Source organism: Lissotriton vulgaris, chromosome 6 (genome assembly GCF_964263255.1).
Source record: "Lissotriton vulgaris chromosome 6, aLisVul1.2, whole genome shotgun sequence".
Lineage (NCBI taxonomy): Eukaryota > Metazoa > Chordata > Amphibia > Caudata > Salamandridae > Lissotriton > Lissotriton vulgaris.
This window is the reverse complement of record NC_141694.1, coordinates 740,855,388-740,871,114: the sequence shown is the minus strand read 5'-3', so window position 1 is coordinate 740,871,114 and position 15,727 is coordinate 740,855,388.

Below are 15,727 nucleotides of genomic sequence, written 5' to 3'. Positions count from 1 at the left end.
GGGCTGCCCAGAAACAAAGTGTCCATTTTCCTGAAAATTTCAGCCGATTCCGTTCACAAATGCCAAAGTTATTAGACATAGAATTTTCAAAAGTTCCATAGAGAAAAAATCCTAACTATCACCATTGATGCTAGTGTTATTTTCCTGCTGTGCTGACTTTTCCAGATTCCCAGTGTTCATGACGAGCTCAGCTCGTCATGAGTGTACGAGAGGTGTACATCATGACGAGCTGAGCTCGTCATGAGCGTCGAAGGGGTTAAATATACCTACTGGCGACGGCCAGTAGGTAATATATATATATATATATATATATATATACATATATATATACATATATATATATATATATATATATATATATATATATATATATATATATATATATATATATATATATATATTACCTACTGGCCATCGCCAGTAGGTATATTTAACCCCTTCGACGCTCATGACGAGCACAGCTCGTCATGATGTACACCTCTCGTACACAGCAACAAGCAGCACCATGTCTGTGAGGAGAGCTGAAAGTGTTAAGATATATATACATATACATATAAATATATATATATTCACTGAAAAAACCATAGGTTAGAGACCATATATAGTTAGCTGGACATTTTATTGACATAAAACCAATGAAATTCCATATATAGTTAGTTGCACTAACTATATATCGCGCACCCGCAATCCACTGCTGATGATGTCACATATTACATCATTCATGACATGGTCAGTGACATCACTGATGACATCACTGATGACATCTCAAATGACATCACTGATGACATCACTGATGACATCTCAAATGACATCACTGATGACATCATCTAGTGTCTGTGTGTTTTTGTAAAGTTTAAATATGTTTTACATATTGAAGAATGAGTGGATGTATGGAAGACTGAGTGTGTGTGTGGCTGGCTGGGAGGTGTGTGACTCTGTGCATATCAATGTGTACTTGTATCAGTGATTGTATAAGAGAGTAAGTATGTGTTAGTATATGTGTGAAAAGTATGGTGTTCTGTGTTTAACTGTATAGATGAGGAAATCGAAGTGTGATTGATTCTTCACAGGACTGACTAGGTGTATGAGTGCATATGATAGTGTTGTAATAATGAGTAACTGTATGAATGAGTGATTGTATGGGTGAATGAGTGAATGTGTGTGTAGACGTAGGAATCAGTGAGTGCGTATGTAGTAACTGGTATTGGTGTGTCATGATGTCATCAGTGATGTCATTTGAGATGTCATCAGTGATGTCATTTGAGATGTCATCAGTGATGTCATCAGTGATGTCACTGAAGTATGGTGTTCTGTGTTTAACTGTATAGATGAGGAAATGGAAGTGTGATTGATTCTTTACAGGACTGACTAGGTGTGTGAGTAACTCCATGGATGAGTGGCAGTGTGTGAGAGTCTGCATAGGTGTATGAGTGCATATGATAGTGTTGTAATAATGAGTGACTGTATGTATGAGTGATTGTATGGGTGAATGAGTGAATGTGTGTGTAGACGTAGGAATCAGTGAGTGCGTATGTAGTAACTGGTATTGGTGTGTCATGATGTCATCAGTGATGTCATTTGAGATGTCATCAGTGATATCATCAGTGATGTCATTTGAGATGTCATCAGTGATGTCATCAGTGATGTCACTGACCATGTCATGAATGATGTAATATGTGACATCATCAGCAGTGGATTGCGGGTGCGCGATATATAGTTAGTGCAACTAACTATATATGGAATTTCATTGGTTTTATGTCAATAAAATGTCCAGCTAACTATATATGGTCTCTAACCTATGGTTTTTTCAGTGAATTTTCAAGGTTTTGTAAATGCAAATTCCTAACTATATATGGTCTATAACCTATGGTTTTTTCAGTGAATTTCATTGGTTTTTTAAAAGCTAATATCTATAGCTGTAAAATATATTCTTTATTACGTGACGTATCACGTAGCCACGTGAGACGCCTCATGACTCGTCGCATAACCGTGACGTATCGGCTCTGCAGCGCAAACAAAACCCGTAACGTAAGCGTGCCGGAGCACGCTTACAGATATATATTTTTTTTTAACCTTAATTAGACAAAATCCACACGTGCACATATCTTGAGGCCTTGCAAAGGCACATCAAACAAACAGTCCCTACAATTTTGCCAAGTTTGCTGGAAATCTATTCCCTTACTTTTTTTTTTACTGTTTCTCTTGGTTTTCCCCTTGTTACGCTTACCGGGACGCTACCCGGTACGCGAACCGGACGCTCCAAAAACACAAGATGGCGGACTCCCGTTACGCTGCCGGTTAGCTGCCCGGTTCGCGTACCGGGAAGCGCCTCTACCGCGAAAAAATTGCGGGGGACTTTAATATCCCCCTCATCAATCCTAGGGGGTCAGGAGGGGTTTACCTTGCCCCCTTTCCTTCATTTCCCCCCTTCTTTTTTCACCACATCTTGTCTCTCGAACCTACCGAGAGACAAGATGGCGGCCGCTCCGGACTGTTTACAATGTTGACAGCTACGCTGCCGGTTAGCTGCCCGGTTAGCTGCCCGGTGAGCTGCCCGGTTCACGTACCGGGAAGCGCCTCTACGGCGTAAAATCGCAACAAAAATTATTTATTTTTTTTTGCCCCGCGGGGCACTTTAATATCCCCCTCATCAATCCTAGGGGGTCAGGAGTGGTCTACCTTGCCCCCTTTCCTTCATTTCCCCCTTCGTTTCTCACCACATCTTGTCTCTCGATCCTACCGAGAGACAAGATGGCGGCCGCTCCGGACTGTTTAGAATGTTGACAGACACCGGAGAGCCAATCAGCTTCGCGAAGTTCCGTTACGCGTCAGGTACGCGAACCGGGGCGCTAACCGGAGCGCTGTCACAGATATATATATTTTTTTAAACGTTCATTTCTCAAAATCCACTGGAGCACATATATTGAGACATAGCAAAGGCACGTCGGGCCAACCATATCTACATTTTTGCCAAGTTTCATGTAAATCTTTTCAGCCGTTCGAGCTAAAAGTGAGTCCAACCACCCTATGGAAAAATGAATGGGAAAAACGTGTTTTGGGACCCCCTTTTTTCTCGGCCCCCCCTTGGCGAAACCCCCCCAAATTTTCAGGGGCTGCTCAGAAACAAAATGTGCCATTTCCCAGAAAATTTCAGCCAATTCCGTCCACAAACGCCAAAGTTATTAGACATAGAATTTTCAGAAACCCCATAGAGAAAAAATCCTAACTATATATACCCACTGGCTATCGCCAGTAGGTAATATACATATATAAACATATATAATCTGCATATCTATATAAATATAAATGCATGCATACATATACATATATGCATACATATGCATGTTATTTACATGAAAGTTTTAAAAACACTAATAAAAGCAAAGCTAAAAAGCCACCTCATTACAAACAGAATGGCTTTAACTTAAACGAGGGCGGGATCTATTGCATTTTCAATGCTTGTTTACTTTGGTTCTATCAAGAAGGCATTCAGATGTGTCACACATTTGCCATAAATTCTGAATGTTAGCACTCTAGTTGCTCATTAGATCACTGTAGTAAAGCTAGTGCTCACCAGGGAAGTCTGCTGCTAATCATGGTTTGCAGCCATTTTCCTGCATTTTTTATCCCGCAGACTTTCAGTCCGCATACCATTATCCCGCAAGGTCATTGACCTCGCATACCATTACCCCGCATTTTTTCAAAACGCATGTGCATTTATCGCGCATGCCTTTACAAAGAATTACGTTTTAAAGGCATGTATGGTAAATGCATTTGCGTTGTGAAAACCACAATGACAAGAGAGGTAAGTGGGTTTGTGTTAATTTTTTCGTGGGTTAGTGATTGTGTAGTGTAGTGTTGTGTAGTGTAGTGTTGTGTTAGTGTAGTGTAGAGTTGTGGTGGTTGTTTAGTGTAGGGTCATGCTGGGGGTAGTGTTTTAGGGTTTAGGGTTGTGTTGTAGTGTTTGCGTAGTGTAGGGTCATGCTGGGGCTAGTATTTTAGGGTTTAGGGTAGTGTTGTAGTGTTTGCGTAGTGTAGGCTCATGCTGGGGGTAGTGTTTTAGGGTTTTGGGTAGTGTTGTAGTGTTTGCATAGTGTAGGGTCATGCTGGGGTGTAGTGTTTTAGGGTTTTGGGTAGTGTTGTAGTGTTTGCGTAGTGTAGGGTCATGCTGGGGGTAGTGTTTTAGGGTTTTGGGTAGTGTTGTAGTGTTTGCGTAGTGTAGGGTCATGCTGGGGGTAGTGTTTTAGGGTTTTGGGTAGTGTTGTAGTGTTTGCGTAGTGTAGGGTCATGCTGGGGTGTAGTGTTTTAGGGTTTTAGGTAGTGTTGTAGTGTTTGCGTAGTGTAGGGTCATGCTGGGGTGTAGTGTTTTAGGGTTTTGGGTAGTGTTGTAGTGTTTGCGTAGTGTAGGGTCATGCTGGGGGTAGTGTTTTAGGGTTTTGGGTAGTGTTGTAGTGTTTGCGTAGTGTAGGGTCATGCTGGGGGTAGTGTTTTAGGGTTTTGGGTAGTGTTGTAGTGTTTGCGTAGTGTAGGGTCATGCTGGGGGTAGTGTTTTGGGTAGTGTTGTAGTGTTTGCGTAGTGTAGGGTCATGCTGGGGGTAGTGTTTTAGGGTTTAGAGTAGTGTTGTAGTGTTTGCGTAGTGTAGGGTCATGCTGGGGGTAGTGTTTTAGGGTTTAGGGTAGTGTTGTAGTGTGTGCGTAGTGTAGGGTCATGCTGGGGGTAGTGTTTTAGGGTTTAGGGTAGTGTTGTAGTGTTTGCGTAGTGTAGGGTCATGCTGGGGTGTAGTGTTTTAGGGTTTTGGATAGTGTTGTAGTGTTTGCGTAGTGTAGGGTCATGCTGGTGGTAGTGTTTTAGGGTTTAGGGTAGTGTTGTAGTGTTTGCGTAGTGTAAGGTCATGCTGGGGTGTAGTGTTTTAGGGTTTTGGGTAGTGTTGTAGTGTTTGCGTAGTGTAGGGCCATGCTGGGGGTAGTGTTTTAGGGTTTAGGGTAGTGTTGTAGTGTTTGCGTAGTGTAGGGTCATGCTAGGGGTAGTGTTTTAGGGTTTAGGGTTGTGTTGTAGTGTTTGCGTAGTGTAGGGCCATGCTGGGGGTAGTGTTTTAGGGTTTAGGGTTGTGTTGTAGTGTTTGTGTAGTGTAGGGTCATGCTGGGGGTAGTGTTTTAAGGTTTAGGGTAGTGTTGTAGTGTTTGCGTAGTGTAGGGTCATGCTGGGGTGTAGTGTTTTAGGGTTTTGGGTAGTGTTGTAGTGTTTGCGTAGTGTAGGGTCATGCTGGGGGTAGTGTTTTAGGGTTTAGGGTAGTGTTGTAGTATTTGTGTAGTGTAGGGTCATGCTGGGGGTAGTGTTTTAGGGTTTAGGGTAGTGTTGTACTGTTTGTGTAGTGTAGGGTCATGCTGGGGGTAGTGTTTTAGGGTTTAGGGTAGTTTAGTTGTTTAGTGTATGCTAAAGGCATATTTGTTCTAAAAGTTTTCGTTATTTTAATTTGCGGCCTAATAGTACATGCGGGATTTTTTTTGCGGACTGATGGTATGCGGGATTTCGTCATATATTCGCTAATCATACTTTCTATGGCAAAATGAACCCCCTCATTTTGTTCCTTTTTAAATTAAATGTTTTAAGAGTTACCACTTTATTCCAATCAAGATGGCTTCAGGTGTGCCATACCTTTGTAATAAGTAGGACTGTTAGCACTCTAGTTGTTCTTTTGAACACTCTGGGACATTCTGTCATTGGGCTATAGTTGGGCTACATCTGGCTGATATTTGGGCTACATTTGTTTTTTTTGTCTCTGGTGGCCATCTTTGGGCTACATTGGGCTACATTGGGCTACATTTGGGCTCCAACATATATATAGCCCAATGTAGCCCAATATATATTTTTCAAAGTTAATTTTCGTAAAAACCACTGGATCCTATATCTTGAGACATAGCAAAGGCACATCGGGCTACCAGTCCCTACAATTTTGCCAAGTTTGGTGTAAATCCATTCAGCCGTTCAGGCTAAAAGTGAGGCCAACCGCCCTATGGAAAATTGCATGGGAAAAACACGTTTTGGGACCCCCCTTTTTTCTCGGCCTCCCCTTGACGAAACCCCCCCAAATTTTCAGGGGCTGCTCAGAAACAAAATGTTCCATTTTCCTGAAAATTTCAGCCAATTCTGTCCTCAAACGCCAAAGTTATTCGACATAGAATTTTCAAAAATCCCATAGGAAAAAAATCCTAACTATATATACCTACTGGCTATCGCCAGTAGGTAATATGTATATATATATTTGGATATATGTATATATATGTATATATATATATATATATATATATATATATATATGTATATTACCTACTGGCGGTCGCCAGTAGGTATATATAGTTAGGACCTAGTTTCCATAGGAAATCCGCAAATTTCTATTGGGAATACCTTTGGCGCCGGTTGATGAATCTTCACAAACTTCTCAAAGTTTTGGGGGGATTTGTCAAGTGGGGTCTGAGAAAAAAGGGGGGTCCCAAAACGTGTTTTCCCCATGTTATTTTCCATAGGACGATTAGACACGGCTATATATATATATATATATATATATATATATATATATATATATATATATATATATATATATATATATATATGTATCAAAGTTCCAAGGTTCCCACCTGTTGGAGACACACTCAGACATCCACTGCAGCAACCTTCATGAGGTAAAAGCCAGATCGGAGAGCGGATCTAGTTTACAGCATCCCTGTTGATTCACGCCGGACGCGTTTCGTGCTCATTGCACTCTTCAGTGGCTCGACAGTCATTTTGGCATGGAGGCCACACCTCCCACTTAAAAATATGAGCCCTCCAATGGGCGACTCAAATGAGTTTGCGTTGGTTTGTGGGTCCTGTAGTGTGTGCTTCAGTTATATGCCGCTGTCTGAGCTGTTTCAGGCCCACCAATCGGCCTCCACTCGCATCCCAGGGGAGATCGAAACGCGTAGGTGTGTTTTTCACATTTTAGAGCAGATGCAATAAACTAATCTAAGTTTGAACACTATCACCGAAGTGCGACCTGTTTTTCTCCCGAAAGGAAGAAGTTTGGTAATTATTAGCGGTGTAGCTCAACCGCGAGGCAACGCACAGCAACAAGCAGCACCATGTCTGTGAGGAGAGCTGAAAGTGTTAAGATATATATACATATACATATAAATATATATATGACTGAACTTCTTTTGCGGGAAAAGATCGGAGGCCACACAAGGGGAACCTGAAGCAGCAGATTCCTTTATTCAAGTTACAGCGGCGGCGGATGCATTTCGGCTGTATTAGCCTTCTTCAGCGCCCAACGCTACAAAGGACTCCTGCCAAATGTTCTCCTCCTGGGTTAATGTCTATATGCACCTGGGTCCCCTCCCCCTCACGCTGTCGGCTCACCAATGGTAGGTTTGTGTTGATTGTTGCGAACCACATGTCCCAGCAGGCACTGTGTTGTTGTTGCAGGGATGGTGGTGTGGGGGAGTTTGGGAATACCGGAGGGTCGGTGCAAGTCTTCCAGGTGAGTGGGTGGGTAAAAACTGCCTCGGGTCCCCTTGTTCTGCAGCGCCAGTCCTTGCAGGTGAGTCCATGAGCAGGGGAAGTCACAATAACGACAGCACGCCCCGTCGAGATAAAATACCTCTGTTCTCTCACAAACGTCTGCACCTCACGGTGGACTTCTGGAATACCGATACCTCGGTCGAGAAAACTGCTGTGGGCAGTGAGCTGCTAGCAATCCCAGAGTCACTTAATGCTGCAGGGCCATCCGTACTGCGCAGCCAGCAAGCGCAGAACACATGACTGAACTTCTTTTGCGGGAAAAGATCGGAGGCCACACAAGGGGAACCCGAAGCATCCCAGGGGAGATCGAAACGCGTAGGTGTGTTTTTCACATTTTAGAGCAAATGCAATAAACTAATCTAAGTTTGAACACTATCACCGAAGTGCGACCTGTTTTTCTCCCGAAAGGAAGAAGTTTGGTAATTATTAGCGGTGTAGCTCAACCGCGAGGCAACGCACAGCAACAAGCAGCACCATGTCTGTGAGGAGAGCTGAAAGTGTTAAGATATATATACATATACATATAAATATATATATATATGTATATATATATTTGTATATATGTATATATATGTATATATATATATATATATATATGTATATTACCTACTGGCGGTCGCCAGTAGGTATATATAGTTAGGACCTAGTTTCCATAGGAAATCCGCAAAATTCTATTGGGAATACCTTTGGCGCCGGGTGATGAATCTTCACAAACTTCTCAAAGTTTTGGGGGGATTTGTCAAGTGGGGTCTGAGAAAAAAGGGGGGTCCCAAAACGTGTTTTCCCCATGTTATTTTCCATAGGACGATTAGACACGGCTACAGCCGAACGGCTGAACGGAATTACACCAAATTTGGCAGAGATGTAGAGTTTGGTTCGCAGATCGCCCTTTTGCTTAAATGGTGTAAATCCCTCTAGTAGTTCCTGAGAAAATCAAAAGGAAAACCATTTATATATCTATAAGTGCGCACCGTACACCCACGGGTCCGTGTACCGTACGCGCACGGTACGCGGACAGTGCGCGTACATACGCGGACAGTGCGCGTACATACGCGGACAGTGCGTGTACGTATGCAGACCTTCGCGTGCGTGAACTGCATGCTGATTGGCTGCCAATGTCTGTCAACACTCCAAAACGGAAATTGTTGGCAGCCATCTTGTGCCACGGTAGACTGAGGCACAGGAAAGCAGAAAAACAAACGTGTAGAACTTAAAAGGGGGGCAGGGTAGAAGCACCCTGAGCCCCTAGGCCTGCTCAGAGGACCCACCAGGCCCCCCAATTTTTATTTATTTTTTAAATCACGGGGTGCGCGCACCGTACGTATACCTAAGCGGAGGTACGCGTACGGTGCGCGTACCCCGTGATTTAGGTATGCGTATAGTGCGCGTACCCGGTGATTTAAAAAAAAAATCTTTTTTGGGGCCTGGGGGGTCCTTGTGGGACCCCCTGAGCAGGCCTAGGGGGTCAGGGTGCTTCTACCCTGCCCACTTTGCGTGTTTTCCACCTTTGTTTCAATGCTTTCTTGTGCCTTGTTCTACCGAGGCACAAGATGGCTGCCAACACTTCCTGGTTTGGAGTGTTGACAGACAGTGGCAGCCAATCAGCATACCTTCCCGAGAAAGCAGCATGCTCATTGACTGTCAACACTTCTAACCAGGAGGTGTTGGCATCCATCTTGTGCTAGGTAGACCGAGGCACAATAAAGCAGAAAAACAAACGTGTAAAAAAAAAAGGGGGCAGGGTAGAAGCACCCAGACCCCCTAGGCCTACTCAGGGGGTCCCACAAGGACCCCCAAGGCCAAAAATGTTTGTTTTTTTAGAAACCCAGTATGTTTATTAAAAAATGACCCCCAGGGGGACCAAATCGCGGGGGCATAGTGATAAAGAGGTGTGGGGGGTGCCCAATCCCCCCCACACTGCCCCGGGGACTGCCACCCTCTGGGGCAAAGCAAAGCAGCCCCCTGGTGCATACTGGAGGATCCTGGTGGGCTAGTTGCCTCCCAGGGACCCCCAGTATGCAAGGGGAATTAGTTCACACTCTGCAAACACGCCCCAGGGCTGCGTTGCAGGTGGGTGTAAAAAAGGGTGTGGCCTCATTACACCTCTCTGCAAAGCAGCCCACTGGCTTATACTGGAGGTTCCAGGTGGGCTAGTTGGCCCACAGGGACCCCCAGTATGCAAGGGGAATTAGTTCCACCTCTGCAAATGCGCCAGAGGTTGCGTTGCAGAGAGGTGTAAAAAAGGGTGTGGCCTTATTACACCTCTCTGCAATGCAGCCCCCTGGTGCATACTGCAGGTTCCAGGTGGGCTAGTTGGCCCCCAGGGACCCCTTGTATGCAAGGGGAATTAGATCCCACTCCGCAAACACGCCCGGGGGCTGCGTTGCAGAGAGGTGTAAAAGAGGGTGTTGCCTCATTACACCTCTCTGCAACGAAGCCCCCTGGAGCATACTGGAGGTTCCAGGTGGGCTAGTTGGCCCACAAGGACCCCCATTATGCAAGGGGAATTAGTTCCCCCTCTGCAAACACGCCCTGGGGCTGCATTGCAGAGAGGTGTAGAAAGGGGCGTGGCTTCATTACACTTCCCTGTGGCGTGTTTTAAGTTGGGGAATTCATTCTTCTTCAATCCAGAGGTCCAGTAGAGGGCAACTAATCCAACAGGTATCTCCAGTAAGCGCCATGGAGCTGCGCTGCAGAGTATTGTAAAAAGGGGGCGTGCCCTCTGAACACCTGCCTGCAAAAATGTAGTAAATCAGTATAAAAAAATAACAATATATTTAAAAATTGTAATTTAAAACACCTTCAAAATTAAATGAAAAAACCATAGGTTTCAGGCCTGATATAGTTAGGAACCAGCAGTTAAAAACTATTGAAATTCACTAAAAAAACATAGGTTTCAGGCCTTATATAGTTAGGAATTAGCATAACAAAATCTTTGAAATTCACTGAAAAAACCCATAGGTTTCAGGCCTTATATAGTTAGGAATTAGCATTTAAAAAACCTTGCAAATTCATCAGTGATGTCAATTGAGATGTCATCAGTGATGTCACTGACCATGTCATGAATGATCTAATATGTGACATCATCAGCAGTGGATTGCGGGTGCGCGAAATATAGTTAGTACAACTAACTATATAGGAGCAATTACAATGGGTTTGTATGAGTGAAATGTCCAGCTAACTATAACACCCCTAAAACTTATAGTTTTTTGAGTGAATTTCAAAGGTTTTTTAAATGCTAATTCCTAACTATATAAGGCCTGAAACCTATAGTTTTTTCAGTGAATTTCAAAGGTTTTTTAAATGCTAATTCCTAACTATATAAGGCCTGAAAAACCTATGTTTTGTCAGTGAATACATATATATACTAGCAGCCCGTCCCGACGCTGTCCAGGAGCAAATAGGCTTCAGGGCCCCCGCCCACCCCGACGTTGTCCGTGGGTCCCCCGGAGCCTTTCTCCATATATTGCAGTATTATACCTCTATGTTTACTTTCTACGCTTTTGTAACCTGCACACGTAACTTTTTCCTCCTGTAATGCACCGTTTGGCTCACTTTTTTAATGCTCCGTTTGCTTCCTCTTGCTACCTGCACACGTCACTTTTTCCTCATATACCTCTATGTTTACTTTCTACGCTTTTGTGACCTGCACAAGCAACTTTTTCGTCCTGTAATGCACCGTTTGGCTCACTTTTGTATGCTCTGTTTGCTTCCTCTTGCTCACGATGTACGCTTTTGTAACCTGCACACTTGGGAATTAGCATTTAAAAACCTATGAAATTCACTGAAAAAACCATAGGTTTCACATCCGTTATAGTTAGGAATTAGGATTTAAAAAACCTAATAAATTCACTGAAAAAACCATAGGTTTCACACCAGTTATAGTTAGCTGGAAATTTTACTGACATAAAACCATTCAAATTCCCACGTTATAGTTAGTTGGACTCACTATAACTTGCGCGCCTGCAATGCACTGCTGATGACATCACATATTACATCACTCATGACATGGTCAGTGACATCACTCATGACATCACTGATGACACCATCCAGTGAATGTGTGTCTTTCTGAAAAATAAATATGTTTTATATATGTATATGAAAAAGGACGATGGAAGAATAAATGTTTAAATAAGTGTCTTAATGGATGTTTTAAAAAAAAAATTGATTGGTTAACTGGCTTATTGTTAGCGAGTATTGTTTAAATATTTAAATGTTTGTATCAGTGTTTCACTTTGTGTATAATTGGCTGCATGGGTTGGTGAGTAGGTACATGTGTGTGTATATGAATAATTAGATATTTTTTTAGTATCAGTATGAGTGTCTGTATGGTTTGGTGGGGGTGTTACTTAACACATAGATGCATCAATGACTGACTCACTGTTTCTATGTGTTTTGACGACAGCATATGTGCAGGACTGTATGGGTGGATGTGTGTGTATATGTGTGTGTTAGTGAGTGAATGACTGTCTCACTAGTGTCTTTATCAGTAACTACATATGTTTTAATCTAGTATATGTGAGTATTGATGTATATAAGTGAGTATATGTGAGAATGAGAGATTGTAAGAGTTCCTGTTTAAATGAGTATGTGTTTCTATAAGTGATTGTTTAAGAGAGTAAGTATGTGTAAGTTTCCTTAGAAGTAAGGTGGTAGTGTGTGTATAGCTGTATATGCAAATAAATGGATGTTCAATAGTTTATTTGCATGTGTGATTATGTGTGTGAGTAACTTTTGGATGACTGTCGGTGTGTAACAGGATGTATAGGTGTATCACTACATATGATGAGTGAGTATATGTATGAGTGACTATATAGAACTGTTGGTGAATGAGTGGATGTGTATCTAGATGGTAGAATTACTGAATTGGTTATTGTAACTGGTATGGGTATCTCCATTTTTTTGAAAATGTTAGTTTCTATTTTTGAATATGTGTTTCAAGGGTTACATTACACTGAAAGGAGGTCTCTCACTCTGTCACAAGGATGGTGTCATCAGTGATGTCATGAGTGATGTCACTGACCATGTCATGAGTGATGTAATATGTGACGTCATCAGCAGTGCATTGCACGCGCAAGTTATAGTGAGTCCAACTAATGATAACGTGGGAATTTCAATGGTTTTATGTCAGTAAAATTTCCAGCTAACTATAACTGGTGTGAATTCTATGGTTTTTTCAGTGAATTTAATAGGTTTTTTAAATGCTAATTCCTAACTATAACGGATGTGAAACCTATGGTTTTTTCAGTGAATTTCATAGGTTTTTTAAATGCTAATTCCTAACTGTAACTTGTGTGAAACCTATAGTTTTTTCAGTGAATTTCATAGGTTTTTTAAATGCTAATTCCTAACTATATATAAGGCCCCAAACCTATGTTTATTTCTTTGAATTTCAAAATTTTGTTAACAGCAAATGTCTAGAGCTTTGAAATGTAATATTTTTGAAAATGAATGAATCCTATATTATATTTGTATTTAAAACAATTTTTAATGTATTTTTTATTTTTTTTTGTTTTTGCCCTGTAGCGCTCCCGGGGCGCCCCGGTGAGCGGCCCGAAAAGCGTAGTCTTTTGAAGCGCCCCAGGGCGCGCTCCGGAGAGCGTCCCGTAAGCGCTATTGCCGCGAACGAAAACATCTTTGTGACATATCGCGTAGCCGCGTCCACGTGATACGCACAGCGTAAGCGAACCCGGAAACACTCGAGCGAATACGATCGTGCAGCGTAAACATCCGACTCACTTACGTGACGCAACCCAGGGTCCGCCCACGGGTGCGCCCCGGGGCGCGCCGCGTAAGCGTGTCGGGTCATGTGACCTGAAAATAACACTTTTAATTGGTGCAGAACAGTTTTGGTTTCATAATGATGCAATCCCTGGTCTTGTGACCTGAAAATAACACTTCTCATTGGTTCAGGCCTTTTTTGTTTCCAAATGATGAAAGACCCCACCTTTTTTCCTTATTCTGACTTTGTCCTTCGACTTAGGAAGACCTGTTTTGCAATCTTTGAGGTATATTTTGTACTTTGAAATGGCTACAGTAGCAGCAGCAGCTAGAGCATCTGCACCACCACCACCACCACAACCACCAAGAGGACCACCACAAGATTACATTGGTGGTCAACAAGAGGAGGAGGAGGAGGAGGAGGAGGGGAGGAGAAGGTGGCTGCAAGAACACAATACCCCATACCACCCAAGACCACAAATTGAATGGAAGTTTTTTTCAATCCCAGAGGGCAAGAAAAAAGTCAATGCGGCCAATGTGACTTGCCTAATCTGTGGCATGGAACTTTCAAGGGGGAACCCAAGCAAAAAATACTCTTTTGGAAACAACACCATGATTCGCCACATACAGCGCAGGCATCCGATCAACTATTCTGTTTCAGAGATGAGGGAACTGGCCAGTAACCCTCCCCAATCTTCAAGCAACAGCTCCAAAAGAAAGCAACCCACTCCATCGGGACCAGAGGCAAGAGAAACGATCCCTTGCATTCAGCCACGGTTTGGGGATTTCCGAATAACATGTATTTATTGTGGTAAGACCATCTCCTATGGTGAACTGAGCATAAAGCTCATCGTCCTTGCTGGGGACAACCACAAATGCCCCAAAAAACCCTAATTTTTTATTTTTTTGCTCCATTTGAGCCATTTTCAATTCCCTGTTTTTCCGTTTCTCCCCATAAAAATAAAAAAAATATATAAACTAGTTCATAAAATCCAAAAAAAGTACAAAATGTTGCAAAAACACTAAAAAAAAATAAAATAACAAAAAGAAGAAAAAAAACAGTTCTTTTTAGAACTACCTCCAATTTATAAAAAAAGGCTACATTATTTAAAAACTCTGTCATTCTTCTTTCCCCATGGGCCGCTCCCTGGTCCGCTCCCCGGTGCGCGTACCGGGCGCTCCCCCAGGCGCAAATGAAAAAAAAAATGTATTTTGCACCGCGGGGCCCTTTTATAGCCCCCACATCAAACCTAGGGTGTCAGGGGGGTCTACCCTGCCCCCTTATGGTCATTTCCCCCTTTTTTTTCCCACCTCTTATGTCTCTATCCTACCGAGACACAAGATGGCGGCCGGTCCGGACTGTTTCGAATGTTTACAGACACCCGGGAGCCAATCAGCTTTCCGTGTGCAACTCGCGTGTCGCGCCCGCTGCGCTCCCCGGTGTGCGTACCGGGGCGCAGCCATAGATATATATATTTTTTTGAACCTAAATTACTCAAAAGCCCCCGCTTGACGAATCCCCCCAAACTTTCAAGGAAGGACCGGAGCTCCGCGAGTCAAATTTGAGGAAATTTTCAGGCAGATTCGTCAACCGGCGCCAAAGTTATTCACAATAGAATTTTGAGATTCTATCGCCAGTAGGTATATATAGTTAGGACCTAGTTACCATAGGAAATTCCGAACATTCTATTGGGAATAACTGTGGTGCCGATTGAGGGACCTGCCTGTAGTTTTCCTTAAATTTGCCTCGCTATGCTCCGCTCCTTCCCTGAAAGTTTCGGGGGGGATTCGTCAAGCGGGGGCCGAGAAAAAAGGGGGGTCCCAAAACGTGTTTTCCCCATGTTAATTTCCATGGGGACATTCTGACAAGGCTACAGCTCAAACGGCTGAACGGAATTATACCAGATTTGGCAAAATGGTAGGGACTGGTATGCAGCAGTGCCTTTTGTATGTTTGGTGTAAATCCCTCCAGTAGTTCTTGAGAAAATTGAATTTGAAATTTTTCAAAAGGCATTTTCTATGGGACCTTTAGACACGGCTACAGCCCGAACGGCTGAACGGAATTCCACCAAACTTGGCAAAATGGTAGGAACAGGTATGCAGTAGTGCCTTTTCTATATTTGGTGAAAATCCCTCCAGTAGTTGTTGAGAAAATGAATTTGAGCAAATGATATATCTATATGCGCTCAACATTCTATTGGGAATAACTTTGGCGCCGATTTTTGGAATCTGTGTGTAATTTTCCAGAATTTTGGCCAGCTCTGCTCCGCTCCTTCCCTGAAAGTTTCGGCGGGATTTGTCAAGCAGGGGTCGAAAGGGGGTCCCAAAACGTGTTTCCCTCATGTTAATTTCCATAGGGACCTTTAGACACGGCTACAGCCTGAACGGCTGAATGGAATTACACCAAACTTGGCATAATGGTAGGGCCTGGTATGCAGATGTGCCTTT